The sequence below is a fragment of the Gorilla gorilla genome, chromosome 8, assembly GCF_029281585.2.
Source record: "Gorilla gorilla gorilla isolate KB3781 chromosome 8, NHGRI_mGorGor1-v2.1_pri, whole genome shotgun sequence".
In the NCBI taxonomy this organism is placed as follows: Eukaryota; Metazoa; Chordata; class Mammalia; order Primates; family Hominidae; genus Gorilla; species Gorilla gorilla.
This window is the reverse complement of record NC_073232.2, coordinates 83823445-83839020: the sequence shown is the minus strand read 5'-3', so window position 1 is coordinate 83839020 and position 15576 is coordinate 83823445. Positions and strand designations below refer to the sequence as shown.

Sequence of the window (15576 nt, the reverse complement as noted above, 5' to 3'; positions counted from 1 at the left end):
AGCGATCCACCCGCCTTGACCTCCCAAAGTGCCGGGATTACAGGTGTGAGCTACCGTGCCCAGCCAACATCTTAACTATTTTTAAGTGTACAGTTTAGTTTGTCTTGCAATACTGAATCTCTATACCCATTAAACAACAATGCTCCACTTTTCCTCCCTTCAGTCCCCAGAAACCACCTTCTACTTTCTATCTCTATGAAGATAGAGAACTCGAGGTACCTCATATCAGTGTAATTACACAGCATGTGTCCTTTTGTGACTGGCTTATTTCACATAGCATAGTATTCTCAAGGTTCATCCATGTGGCATGTCAGAATTTCCTTCCTTTTCAGGGCTGAGTAATATTCCACTGCATGGATATACCACCTTTTCTTTATCCATTCGTCCATTGATAGACACTTGGGCTGTGTCCATCTTTTGGCTATTGTGAATAATGTTATATGAAAATAGATGTTCAAATGCTGAAGATCTTCCTTTCCATTTTTTTGATGGGTGGGGGTTTTTATATCCAGGAGTGTCATTGCTGAATCATGTGGTAATTCCATTTGGAACTTTTTGAAGACCTTCCATACTGTTTTCCATAATGGCTGCACCATTTTACATTTTCTCCCACCATGCACGAGCATGTTTCTAACTCCTAAGTTTGGTGATCTGGTTTCCAGGTGTGGTGCCGAGGAGCAGCAGGATATTAGGAGGTGTTAGCAGGTAAAACAACAGGACAAAGTATCATCTGGCAATCTACTACTGAGAGACAAGAATTCCAAGAAGCAAAATTAGTACTAGATTATTACAATATTCAATCACGATGCTTTCAGTGGTGTTCTGGAGATGCCATGAAAAAAGTTATGTTGTTTTTTCACTGTACAAGGAGGCAGGCATCTATCTATTTCAGAAAGACATTCATTGATTCTCAATTATGTAAGTATTGTCATACTTAATTTTGTTGTTTAAAAAACTAAGACTTTTATCAAATATGGTGAAATTTTCAGCTGGATGCAGTGGCTCACGCCTGTAATCCCAGCAATTTGGGAGGGTGAAGCAGGTGGATCATGAGGTCAAGCGTTCAAGACTAGCCTGGCCAGCATAGTGAAACCCCGTCTCTACTGAAAAAAAATACAAAATGTTAGCCAGGCGTGGTGGAGGGTGCCTGTAATCCCAGCGACTTGGGAGGCTGAGGCAGGAGAATCGCTTGAACCTGGGGGGTGGAGATTGCAGTGAGCCGAGATCGCGCCACTGCACTCCAGCCCGGCTGACAGTGCGAGGCTCTGTCTCAAAAAAAACAAAAAGCGAAATTTCCAAAGGACTGGTGGTCATTTTCATTTATCCAGAAATGTCACTTATAGGGGATGTATCCCTTCTCTACGATGCCCCATTAGTGGGATGTTACTGCTTCCATATACAATAATGAATCATATGGATACACTCCCGTATTAGTTCATTCTTGAACTGTTATAAATACATACCTGAGACTGAGTAATTTATAAAGAAAAGAGGTTTAATTGGCTTATGGTTCCACAGGTTATACAGAAAGCATGATTCTATCATCTGCTCGGCTTCTGGAGAGGCCTCAGGAAACTTACAATCACGGCGGAAGGTAAAGGGGGAGCCCACAGGTTACATGGCCGGAGGAGCAAGAGTGAGAGAGGGGAGTTGCCACACACTTTAAAACAACCCGATCTTGCGAGAACTAGCACCAAGGGGCTGGGGGTAAAACATTCTGCCCCATGATCCAATCACTTCCACCGGTCCCCACCGCCAACACTGGGGATTACAGTTTGACATGAAATCCAGGCAGGGACACAGATCCAAACCCTACCACCTCCCAAATATAAAATGTGATGCTATAAGGACAAATACTAAGCTACAATGATATTTTTAGTTCACAGTGTTTGTCATTGTGAAATGTTTATTGATTAAGAGGGAATCTGGCCAGACACAGTGGCTGACGCCTGTAATCCCAGCACTTTGGGAGGCTGAGGCGGGTGGATCATCTGAAGTCAAGAATTCGAGATCAGCCTGGCCAACATGGTGAAACCCCATCTCTACTAAAAATACAAAAATTAGCCGGGCATGTTAGCACACGCCTGTGATCTCAGCTATTCGGGAAGCTGAGGCAGGATAATCTCTTGAACCCAGGAGGCGGAGGTTGCTGTGAGCTGAGAACACACCACTGCACTCCAGCCTGGGTGATGGAGCGAGACGCCATCTCAAAAAAGAAAAAAAAAAGAAAAAGAAAAGAAAGAAAAGAAGGAATCTATTTAGCAAAGAAAAACCTTGGGAAGTAAGTTGATCTTTAGACATGTGTGAAATAGGATACTTGAGGGTGAGGATAAAAATCAGGGTATTCTAGGTTTCCTGAAGCTGTGTCCTTTTTCCATTCAACTCATCTTTCATCAACCCAAATTTACAGGTCAAATCATTGAAGAATGACAAGTCTAACCTCTAATTACCATGGCGGGTAGAGCGGGGAGGAGATGGTGCACTGTACACAGAGCACCAGGAACCCAAGGGAAGTTAGGGGAGACCCAGGCCCTGAGGAGGGCCATGACCTAGTGATGACACACAAGGGGCATTATTACAGTGTATGCAGGGTGACCCTGGGAGGGATGGGTGGGTGGGAGTCAGGAGAGATGTGAGCCTCGTACCAGGAAGACCATACTGAGGCCACCAGGTTGAGAGCCGCCTGGCTGGGGGGCTTGTCCGGGGACAGCAGGGGCAGAGGCATGGAGGTGAGCTCTGTGTGACAGGAGCCAGGCCTGAGAACGCTCGGGGAGGAGGGGGACTGGGGAGTTAGGAGTCATATTTGTGAAAAGCTTGCTTGGGCGGTGCACTAGCAGAGACTACAGCCAGGAGACTTGAGAGGTCAGGGAACAGGGCATGATCTAGAGAAGGTGTGGAAATTGAGAATAGGGCCAGGCACAGTGGCTCATGCATGTAATCCCAGCACTTTGGGAGGCTGAGGTGGGAGAATCACTGGAGCCCAGCAGTTCAAGACCAACATAGTGAGACCATGTGTCTACAAAAAGTTTAAAAATTAGCCAGGCACGGTGGTGCACACCTGTAGTCCCAGCTACTTGGGGAGGCTGAGGTGGGAGGATCACTTGAGCCCAGGAGTTTGAGGCTGCAGTGAGCTAGGATTGCACCACTGCACTCCAGCCTGGGTGACAGAGTGAGACCTTGTCTCTAGATAAATAAATAAATAAATGAAAAAAATCACACCTGTAATCCCAGCACTTTGGGAGGCCGAGGCGGGCGGATCACAAGGTCAGGAGATCGAGACCATCCTGGCTAACATGGTGAAACGCTGTCTCTACTAAAAATACAAAAAATTAGCTGGGCGTGGTGGTGGGTGCCTGTAGTCCCAGCTACTCGGGAGGCTGAGGCAGGAGAATGGCGTAAACCCAGGAGGTGGAGCTTGCAGTGAGCAGAGATCGCGCCACTGCACTCCAGCCTGGGTGACAGAGCAAGACTCCATCTCAAAAAAAAAAAGAAAGAAAAGAATAAATAAATGAAAAAAAAAAGAAAAATAGAGAAAGAAATTGAGAATAAACAAGTGGTGAATAATCTGAATGGCAGAGCCATCGGAAGGGGTGCAGGAACTGTCACAAACAGCAAGGCTGTTATTTCACCATCACTTTATGTGCCACACTTGGGGTTCCTTGGAAAAGCAAGGTCCTTGCTCTTCTAGGTTCACAGCCAGGAAATAGCGCAGTGAACCTGTCCCCTCCGGTCACGTCAACATCAAGAGCTGAACTGGGACTAGAAGTCATCGCCCCAGAGCTTTTTGCTACCAGGTGAGCCTTGACCCTGTCATTTCCCAGTGCTAAAAATTAATTCCCTTCCTAGAAAAACCTTTTGTGTCTAATAAATGCTTTGTGTTTTAACAGGCAGTAGGTTGTGGGGACTGGCAGTGGAGGAACACACCCACTGAAAATCAGACTGGGGCGGGGCGTGGTGGCTCACGCCTGTAATCCCAGCACTTTGGGAGGCCGAGGTGGGCAGATCACCTGAGATCAGGAGTTCAAGACCAGCCTGGCTAACACAGCGAAACCCCATCTCTACAAAAAATACAAAAAAATTAGCTGGGCATGGTGGTGCATGCCTGTAATCCCACCTACTTGGGACGCTGAGGCAGGAGAATTGCTTGAACCTGGGAGGAGGAGGTTGCAGTGAGCCGAGGTCATCACTCCATTGCACTCCAGCCTGGGCAACAAGAGTGAAACTCCCTCTCAAAAAAAAGAAAGAAAGAAAAGAAAAGAAAATCAGACTAGGGCTGGGTGCAGTGTGGCTCAAACCTGTAATCCCAGCACTTCGGGAGGCCAAGGCCAGAGGATCACTTGATCCCAGGAGGCTGACGCTGCAGTGAGCCGTGATCATGCCACCACACTCCAGCCTGAGCAACACAGTGAGACGTTGTCTCTAAAAAAGAAAAAGAAAATCAAACTAACACTTTGGTTTCCTCAGCAATGTTTGCTTAGGAAGTGGCCTGAATTTTACACTTTTTAAAAGCCTTTTTTAGTGACACTAGGTTTGTTTTGTTTGGTTCACTGATAGGGTCTCACTCTGTTGCCCAGGCTAGAGTGCAGTGGCATGATCTAGGCTCACTGCAACCTCCGCCTCGCAGGCTCAAGCGATTCTCCCACCTCAACCCCAACAGGCGCATGCCACCACTCCTGGCTAATTTTTTTGAAATTTAGTAGAGATGAGGGAGGCAGGTCTTAACATGTTGCCCAGGCTGGTCTCGAACTCCTGAACTCAAGCAATCCACCTGTCTCAGCCTCCCAAAGTGCTGAGGTTACAGGTGTGAGGCACTGCTCCCTGCCAACACTAGGTTTTTGATGCCTTATATTGAGACTAATGTTGAGTTGTAGAGGTTTTATATTAATATTAACCACTAAGCATGGGCTGGACTGATCTGTTTTGCAAGCAATGAAGCAAGGGCTTTTTTGTGTATGTATAAAACTTCAGTGGAGATTACAGAAAATCCCTAAATGGAAGACTGTGTAGATTGTTTATGTTGTTTAAGACCTTAAAAAAATAACTAGAATGATAGAGAATGAGTCTTGGTCACATTTTATTTCTTAACTGCAAGTTGACTTATTTGGGGTATTTGAATTTTTAAACCTGAAAGCAAGAAAATTACTTCTAGTTAGTTACAAACAAAATAGCTCAAGATACTGCTATATTCTGGAATGTTCTGCAGAAAGTGTGGTTTAGGATTTATGACAATGATGAAGAGAATAGCAAGATAGAATGGCTGACCTCTTCCTGCTTCACTTTGTACAGTAGGGAGTCCTTGCAGAAAAAAACAACCTCGCAGCTTTGAAAAAGATCTGGGATCTAAAGTGAGACGGAGCGCGGTGGCTCACACCTGTAATCCCAGCACTTTGGGAGACTGAGGGAGGCAGACTGCTTGAGGTCAGGAGTTTGAGACCAGCCTGGCCAACATGGTGAAACCCTGTCTCTACTAAAAATACAAAAATTAGCCGGGTGTGGCCGGGTGCGGTGGCTCACGCCTGTAATCCCAGCACTTTGGGAGGCCGAGGCAGGCGCATCACAAGGTCAGGAGATCGAGACCATCCTGGCTAACATGGTGAAACCCCGTCTCTACTAAAAATACAAAAAATTAGCTGGGCATGGTGGCGGGTGCCTGTAGTCCCAGCTGCTGGGGAGGCCGAGGCAGGAGAGTGGCGTGAACCCGGGAGGCAGAGCTTGCAGTGAGCTAAGATCGTGCCACTGCACTCCAGCCTCGGTGACAGAGTGAGACTCCATCTCAAAAAAAAAAAAAAGGAATTAGTCGGATGTGGTGGTGGGCTCCTGTAATCCCAGCTACCTGGGAGGCTGAGGCAGGAGAATCACTTGAACCTGGAGGTCAGAGGTTGCAGTGAGTCAAGATCGCACCACTGCACTCCAGCCTGGGCAATAGAAAGAGACTCCGTCTCAATAAATAAATAAACAATAAAGTGAAGGACAGAATGAAGCCATGAAAATCAGGAGTCATGAGGGCATTTTTCTCAAAATATGGTGGTCCATGTATCCTCAGAGTCAGAATCTTCTGAGATGTTTACTATAAATACATATCCCTGGGTCTCATTCTAGAACTGCCGGGTGAAAATCTTTGGAAGAGAAGTTTGAGAACCTGTTAAACAAGCTCTCCAGGTAATTCTGTGCACGTTCAGTCTGAGAACTGCTGCATCTGAAGAGGTAAGCCCAGACTGCTGTCAAGGTCAATTCTGCCTAACATTGACATTCTGAGCCTCTTCCTGACATTCTGCCATTTCCATGACCACTTGGTGAGAAGTACTGCACTTAGATTTTTCACACTTCTCAAAGTAACAGATTTATGTGTATTCGTAAGGTTCCTTTTCAGTAAATGAAAATACATCTAGGAAGATTCAGGGCTTCACATTCATGTTCACATCTAACACCTGACTGAGACAATTGCTCTGATCTTGGGGGGATGTTCAACTTCAGGCAATGTTTTCTCAAAATCAAGTATTGATTGATGGATGGATTTTTAAGGTGAATGTCATCTCAAGATTTTATTAAAATATGGAACTCTTCATGAATTTGCATGTCATCCTTGCCCAGGGGCCATGCTAATCTTCTCTGTATCATTCCCATTCAAATTTGAATATTTAACTGGATGCTTATAAGGAAAAATAAATGTCCACCTTAGAGTTGTGACTTATGACTATTTTTTGGCCAGGTGCAGTAGCTCGCACCTGAAATCTCAGCACGTTGGGAGGTGGAGGCAGGAGGGTTGCTTTAGCTGGGGAGTTTGAGACCAGCCCAGGCAATATAGTGAAACCACATCTCGACAAAAATAAATAAAGGCTATTTTAAATATAATGTTACATACATATGAGCAAATATAATATTAAATTCCTTAGTGTTATTGGTGTCTGAATCCAACACAAAATGTACAAATGAAATACAAACAAAACTATAAAACTAATAAAAATTAAAATTGGCAGCACCGATAAGACAGATGGTGTTGTTTGCTGAAACTAAATTGCTCATGTTAGGTTTATAGTAGTAGAAAGATGTAGCTTCAGGTGCACTTTTATTTTTGATTAAAGTAACATGACTGCAGATAAGGTTTTGTTTGCTAAATTGGACTAATTAGACTTCATACTTAACCAAACTTTCCCTAGCAAGCAATCCTTCAATGTCACTTTTTTTTTTTTTTTTTTTGAGACGGGATCTCGCTCTGTCATGCAGGCTGGAAGACAGTGGTACAATCACAGCTCACTGCAGCCTTGATCTCACGGGCTTAAGAGATCCTCCCACCTCAACCTCTCGAGTAGCTGGGACTACAGGCATGAGCCACCACTCCTGGTTAATTTTTGTACTTTTTGTAGAGATGGAGTTTCATTATGTTGCCCAGGCTGGTCTTGAACCCCTGGGTGCAAGTGATCTGCCTGTTTCGGCGGCCCAAACTGCTAGGATTGCAGGCATCAGCCACTGTGCCCAGCCTTCAACACAACTTTTAATGACATTTTTCTGCAACTTTCAGACACCTACAGCCCTCTAGAGGAGGGGCTTTTCTATTTTCTGCAAAGAACAAGATAGTAAATATTTATAGGCTTTGTAGACTAACAGGCAAATTAAGGTATTATATAGGTACTTACAAAACAAGGAAATGTCTTTTTCACACAAGATACTGCTGGACACTGATATCAATCATAGCATAAGATTTTAATTGTCTATATTCATTGCTTGAGGGCATTCATAGAATTTTATTATATTCTTTCTTTGATATTTGCCTTTTAACACATTACTACACTGCAGATTAATCATTTCCCCTCAAAGGTTATGTAGAGGCTCCTCAACAGCACAGTTAAATGGGTTTTGAAATATGAGAATATCCTGGCCGGGCGCGGTGGCTCAAGCCTGTAATCCCAGCACTTTGGGAGGCCGAGGTGGGCAGATGACGAGGTCAGGAGATTGGGGCCAAACTGGCTAACATGGTGAAACCCTGTCTCTACTAAAAATACAAAAAAATTAGCCAGGCGTGGTGGCTGGCGCCTGTAGTCCCAGCTACTCGGGAGGCTGAGGCAGGAGAATGGCGTGAACCTGGGAAGCGGAGCTTGCAGTGAGCTGAGATCGCGCCACTGCACTCCAGCCTGGGTGACAGAGCAAGACTCCGTCTCAAAAAAAAAAAAAAAAAAAAAAAAAAGAGAATATCCTTTGCACTTGCATTGAGGTATGAAAAATATTGCTGGAACAGTATTGGAAAATATATTCTCTGCAAATTTGTACCGGATGGAGATCTTGCTTCTTGTTTTAATTTTTGACAGCAGAGGGAGTAAATAAAGCGGCTTGATATTGCTTATGGTTCCAACCGCATTGTTGTCATCCAAATGACTTTATTGAATAGCAGTTTTGTATACAACCTCTGTTTCATCTTGTAGTTTGAGGCTTAATTCATTAAGAAACATTATCAAGTCTGCAGCAGAAGCTACTTTCCAAAGCCATTCAGAATTGTAGTGGTCGCGGAAAGTCCTCATTTAGAAAAATTTGTATCTTAACTATGAGGTTAAAAAAAATTCCATACAATTTTACCACTACAAAACCATCGAACTGCTGTGTGATAGGGCAAATGAGGATATTTGCTTCCATTTATGACAAAAATTCACGGGACTGAACACTATTAAGTCCATGAGAACAAATGAAGTTCACTGCTGACACTATTGGTTGAATAACACATGATAGAGTCAAATATTTTTCACATATGTACCTGTTGATGACTAGTACAATGAATACAAAGAAGTCTTCCAACACCTTGAATTTTAAAAAGACTTTGTAAATTTGTTAAACTAGGCCTTTGTCTTCTCCACGTAATTTTTTTTGGGATAGGATCTCACTCTGTCATCTAGGCTGGAGTGCAGTTGTGCTATCACAGCTCACTATAGCATCCAGCTCCTGGGCTCAAGCGAGCCTCCTACCCTAGCCTCCTGTGTAGCTGTGACTACAGGCATGCACCAGCATGCTATTTTTTTTTTTTTTTGAAGAGATGGGTGTGTGTGTGGGGGAGTCTCTCTTTGTTGCCTAGGCTGGTCTTGAACTCCTGACTTTAAGCCATCCTCCCACCTTGACCTCCTAAAGCATTGGGATTACAGGCATGAGCCACCACGCCTGATTTTTATCACTATCCATTTTAACACATTTTAGTAGATTCCCCACGAGGGAATCTCATGGTGTTTTCTCGAGTTCTCTGAAAATATTCTCAATTATATTTATTCCATGTAGACCATTCATAGAGGCTAACATTCAGTGACTTCAAACCAGGCATTGACTCCTTGAATAAACAACAACTGAATGGTGTTGGAAATACCTGTTGAGTCATTAGAAGCCAAGGAAAATCACTCAAAATCATTTGCGTTGTTTTAAAATTGGCTATTGATGTTGCTCTCAATATCCTCAACTGTTTGAGCAACTGTTTTTTTTTTTGTTTTTTTTTTTGAGACGGAGTCTCACTCTGTCGCCCAGGCTGGAGTGCAGTGGTGTGATCTCGGCTCACTGCAACCTCTGCCTCCCGGGTTCACGCCATTCTCCTGCCTCAGCCTCCCGAGTAGCTGGGACTACGGGCACCCGCCACCATGCCCAGCTAATTTTTTTGTATTTTTAGTAGAGGGTTTAATACGGGGTTTCACCGTATTAGCCAGGATGGTCTCGATCTCCTAACCTTGTGATCCGCCGGCCTTGGCCTCCCAAAGTGCTGGGATTACAGGCATGAGCCACCGTGCCCCGCCTTGAGTGACTGTTTTTTACCCAAAAGTGAATAGTCTTAAACTAGTTTATTTTCTCTGGACACATTTCTTTGGCTTCTGAAATTAAATATGATTTAATTAATTCACCATCAATAAATGTGTTTGCTTGCCTAACAAATGAGCCATTTGGAAATTTATTTTGGCTGCAGCTTCATTTTTATTTTCTGTTTTAGTGAAAAAAATTATGCTATAATGAGATATTCTTTCTGAAATTTCCTAATTTTTCTGACCGGTTGCTTTCCTGTGAGTTGAGAATGGTGTGATGAATGCTTAGTCTGGTAATGCTGACCTACTATATGTTATTTTTTTCTTTAGCACATAATTCCTTGTCATCTAATTTGATGATAAAATAATTAGGCTGGGTGTAGTGACTCATGCCTGTAGTCTCAGCACTTTGGGAGGCCAGTGGATTGCTTGAGCCCAGGAGTTCAAGACCAGCCTGGACAACATGGCAAGATCCTGTCTCTACAAAAAAATACAAAAATTAGCCAGACATGGTGGACTGAGCCTGTAGTCCCAGCTACTCGGGAGGTTGATGTGGGAGGATCACCTGAGCCCCCAGGGAGGTTAAGGCTGCAGTGAGCTGTGATTGTGCCACTGCGCTCCAGTCTGGGGGAAAGAGTGAGACCCTGTCTCAAAAAAAAAAAAAAAAAAAAAAAAAAAAAAAAAAAAGGAAAGGAAAAAAAGAAAAAAAAAAGGTGTGTTGTTTAATTTCTATGAATTTTCCAGTTTTATTTCTGTAATTGATTTCTACCTTTATTCCATTGTGGTCAGAGAGGACACGTTGTATGATATTTTAAACAATCAACCGTTGGGTTGTGGCCTAACAAAGGGTCTACCCTGGGTAACTTTCCATGTACACCTGAGAAGAGTGTGTATCCTGTTGTTGTTGGGTAGACTGTTCTATGTCTGCATATGTCTAATAGACAGCCAGTTGGTTTATTTTGTTAAATCGTCTATTTCCTTACTTATCTTCTGTCTGGTTGTTCTATCCATTATTGACAGTGTGGCATTAAAGTCTGCAACTGTTATCCTAGAACTGTTTATTTCTCCCTTCAAGTCTATTAGTTTGTGCTTTACATATTTTGATGGTCTGTGAGGTGCATAGATATTTATAATTTTTTTTTTTTTTTTTTGAGACAGAGTCCCGCTCTGTCACCCAGTCTGGAGTGAAGTGGCACGATCTTGGCTCATTTCAACCTCCACCTCCCAGGTTCAAGCGATTCTGGGACTACAGGCACACACCACCATGCCTGGCTAATTTCCGCATTGTTTTAGTGAGATGGGGTTTTATCATATTGGTCAGGCTTGTCTTGAACTCCTGACCTCAGATGATCCACCTGCCTCGGTCTCCCAAAGTGCTGAGATTACAGGCATGAGCCACCACACCCAACAAATGTTTATAATTTTCAGAGAAGTTCTCTCTCTGCCACCCAGGCTGGAGTGCAGTGGCACGATTAAGGCTTACTGTGGCCTCAACCTCCTGGGCTCAAGTGATCCTCCCACCTCAGCCTCTCAAGTAGCTGGGACCACATGCATGTGCCACCATGCCTGGCTAATTTTTAAAACTTTTTGTAGAGATGGGATTTCACCATGTTGCCCAGACCAGTCTCGAACTCCTGGGCTCAAGCGATTTGACCACCTCAGCCTCCCAAAATACTGGGATTACAGGTGTGAGCCACTGCCTCCAGCCATATAATTATTAAATCTTCTTGCTGTACTGAACCTTTTTATTAATCTATAATGTCTTTCTTTGTCAATTGTAACTTAAAAAATTTAAAGTCTATTTTGTCTAATATTAGTATAGCCATCCCTGGCCTATTTTACTTACTATTTGCATGGAATATCTTTTTCCATTTTTTCACTTCCAACGGATTGTGTCTTTGGATCTAATAAAAATCATCTGAAGATAGCATATAAGTGGATCAGGTGCTTTATCTATGCTGCTAATCTCTGATTTTTGATTGGAGAATTTAATTCATTTACATTTAAAGAGATCACTGATAAGGTGGGTTTTCTGTCATTTTGCTATTTTTTCTATATGCCTTATAACTTTTTTGTCCCATGCTTCCTGCCTTACTGTCTTTTGTGTTTACTTGATTTTTTTATAGTGGAACATCTAAGTTAATTTCTCATTTCGTTGTGTGTATATCTACAACTATTTTCTCTGTGGTTACCATGGAGATCGCATTTAACTTCCTAAAGTTATAAAATTCTAATTTGGATTTATACCACTTTAACTTAACATACAAGGCTGGGCGGTGGCTCACACCTGTAATTCCAGCACTTTGGGGGGTCAAGGTGGCTGGATCACAAGGTCAGGAGTTCAAGACCAGCCTGGCCAGGATGGTGAAACCCCATCTCTACTAAAAATACAAAAATTAGCTGGGTGTGGTGGCGGGTGCCTGTAATCCCAGCTACTAGGGAGGCTGAGGCAGAGAACTGCTTGAACCCAGGAGGCGGAGGTTGCAGTGAGCTGAGATCGTGCCACTGAACTCCAGCCTGGGCGACAGAGAGAGACTCTGTCTCAAAAATAAAACGTTAAAAAAAAACAAAAACAAAAATTCCACTCCTTTATAGCTAGGTCCTCACTCCTCTTGACTGTTGGTGTCACGAAATTACATGTTTATAATGTGCTGCCCCAAGCCATAAACTAATAATTATTTTAAGTGCATTTGGGTCTTAAAAGTAAAAAACAAAATGTGGAATTACAACTCAAAGTTATAATAATACTAGATTTTTGACTAATTTTTAAAAATGTATTAGTCTCTTAGGAGACTATCATATAGTCTATCATATAGAAAACAAAAAGTGAAGTTAAAAACCCTTGTTACAATAATACCACCTTTTATAATGGCCCATGTATTTACCTTTATCGAAATCTTTGTTTCTTCATGTGGCTTCCAGTTACTGCCTAATGTCCTTATATTTCACACTGTATGACTTTCTTGAGCATTTATTGTGGGGCAGGTCTAGTGGTAATTCTCTCTTTCTTTTCTTTTTTCTTTTCTTTTCTCCTCCCTCCCTCCCTCCCTCCCTCCCTCCCTCCCTTCCTTCCTTCCTTCCTTCCTTCCTTCCTTCCTTCCTCTTTCTTTCTCTCTCTCTTTCTTCCTTTCTTTTTTTCCTTTCTTTCTCTCTCTCTTTCTCTCTGTTTTTTTTTTGAGACAGGATCTCGCTATGTTACTCAGGCTGGTTTCAGACTCCCGGGCTCAGGTGATCCTCTCTCCTCAGTCTCCTGAGCAACCAGGATTGCAGGCACACACCACCACACCCGGCTCTCCCTCATTTTTTATCTGGGAAGGTCTTAATTTCTCCCTCACTTTTGAAGAACTGTTAAGCCAAATACAAGATTCTTGTTGTTGTTTGTTTTGTTTTCTTTTAGCACTTTGCATACCTTGGCTCACTGTCTTCTGGCCTGCAGAATCTCTGGGAGAAATGTGCTGACAGTCTTATTGAGAGACCCTTGTATGTGATGAACCCCTTCCCTCTTGCTGCTGTCAAGATTTTCTCTTTGTCTTTCAAAACTCTGATTCTAATGTGTCTTGGTGTGAGTCTTTGAGTTTATCTTACCTGGAGTTTATCGAGCTTCTTGGATGTTTATATTCATATCTTTCATCAAGTTTGGGATGTTTTCAGCCATTACTTCTTTGAATATTCTCTTGGCTTTCCTCTTCTTCTTCTGGGATTAGACTTCCACAATATGTATGTTGGTCTACTTGGTGGTGTCCCACAAGTCCCTTAGATTCTGTTTACTTTTCTTCAATCTTTTTTCCTTCTGTTCCTTAGACTCAATAATTTCCACTGTCTTTTCTTTAACTTTACTGACTCCTCCTTCTGCCTGCTCAAATCTGCCTTTGAATCCCTCTGGTGAATTTTTCATTTTATTGTGCTTTTCAGCTCTAGAATTTTTTTGTTTCTTTGGGAGGCAGAGGTTGCAGTGAGCCAAAATCGTGCCACTGCACTCCAGCCTGGGCAACAGAGTGAGACTCTGTCTCTAAATAAATAAATAAAACACAGTAACTCTGGAAATCAGATTCTCAGAGTTTGCTGTTCTTTGTTATGGTTTTTGTTTATTGTTGTTGTTGTTAACAACTGCCTTTGTGACAAGAAGTCAGGCTGAGGTGAAAAGCTGATGTCTTCTGAGGCCTCTTCTGAGCCTGCGCCTTTCCCTGGGCAGGTGTGAGTACTTCCTAATTTTCCCTGTATATGCAGTTGCTTTTGACTATCCCAGACTTTAGTATCTGACTCCCAAGGGGGAAAGAAAGAAAAAATGAAGGTGGGGGAAGGGCGCTGGCCCTTCATTTCCAGAGGAGGAGGGTCTTGCCACAATGACAGAGGTGCAACAAAATCGTCCACCTGCTTCTTTTTGCCTCTGTAATCAAAAGCAGCAACCAGTGATTCTGATATTTGTGGAGATTCCTAATAGTTGGAGGATAGGGCTTCTTTGCCGACCCTGGCTCCTGCAAGTTGGTTCAATCTGCCTTAGAAACACATGTGGGGTGCAGTGGCTCATGCCTTTCCCAGCACTTTGGGAGGCCGAAGTGGGCGGATCATGAGGTCAGGAGTTCGAGACCAGCCTGGCCAACATAGTGAAACCCTGTCTCTACTAAAAATACAAAAATAAGCTGGGTGTGGTGGCATGAGCCTGTAGTCCCAGCTACTCGGGAGGCTGAGGCAGGAGAATCGATTGAACCTGGGAGGTGGAGTTTGCAGTGAGCCGAGATCGAGCCACTGCACTCCAGCCTAGGTGACAGAGAGAGACTGTCTTAAAAAAAAAAAAAAAGGAAACACATGCACTGCTGCCTGCCGTGGGGAAAGGTGGTGAGGAAAAGGGTAGCTGCTACCGCACCAAGAGCTGAAATTGACCAAAATTAACCACAATTTACCATCTAAGTCATTCTGCTGAAAGCTGCAAGTCTTCAATAGATTCCAGAGTTCTAAAACAGTTATGACAAAGAGATTCTGCCTGGGTAATTATTATCTAGATAGGGAGACCGATTCTTGGTGCTTCCTATTCGATCATCTTTCCGGAATCCTCTGTCCAGGCCTTTGTTTGAAAGTATAGCTTTAAATCTTGTTATTTTTCCTTGGGTGGGGTTTTATTTTCAGCCTTATTTATTCACTGTGGCCTTGACTTCCTAGGGTCAAGTGATCCTCCCACCTCAGCCTCTTGAGTAGCTAGGAGTCCACCACCATGCTTGGCTGGTTTTTAAATTTTCTGTAGAGATGGGATCTCACTATGTTGCCCAAGTTGGTCTTGAACTCCTGGGCTCAAGCTTCACAAAGTGCTGGGATTATCGGCATAAACCACCACACCCAGTCCTGGTTGTTTTTTTTTTTTTTTTTTTTTTTTGAGACAGAGTCTTGCTCTGTCACCCAGGCTGGAGTGCAGTGGCATGATCTTGGCTCACTGCAACCTCCACCTCCTGGGTTCAAGTGATTCTCCTGCCTCAGCCTTCCAAGTAGCTGGGATTACAGACACACGCCATCATGCCTGGCTAATTTTTTTTTTTTTTTTTTTTTTTATGAGAGACGAGGTTTGGCCATGTTGGCCAGGCTGGTCTCGAACTCCTGGCCTCAAGTGATCCACCTGCCTCGGCCTCCCAAAGTGCTGGGATTACAGGCTTGAGCCACTGGACCCAGCCCCAGTCCTAGTTTTTTTTTAATGTAGAAAAGAAAATGTGGGCTCTTCTTAAGGAAATTTTATGCATAATCAAACAACATACTTTTTTTTTTTTTAAGGGACCCTGGGGCATCCCATTGGCTCAGAAAATCACTTGATCTTCAAACTCTTACAGCC

General features: G+C 43.3%; 1 protein-coding gene and 1 pseudogene across 3 annotated transcripts in view; one reads left to right on the top strand and one right to left on the bottom strand.

Annotated features, from left to right (window-relative positions):
• The first annotated feature begins 2617 nt into the window (after positions 1-2617).
• CCNY (cyclin Y) overlaps positions 2618-15576 on the top strand; it is a 320349-nt gene continuing 307390 nt past the window's right edge. For all 3 annotated transcript variants that reach the window (XM_019034943.4, XM_055352922.2, XM_019034945.3), the window contains exons 1-3: positions 2618-2729; positions 3689-3794; positions 6100-6204. The gene's annotated coding sequence lies outside the window, so the exon portion shown is untranslated. The remainder of the gene's footprint in view (positions 2730-3688; positions 3795-6099; positions 6205-15576) is intronic.
• On the bottom strand, positions 6547-6641 carry LOC115936073 (uncharacterized; annotated as a pseudogene).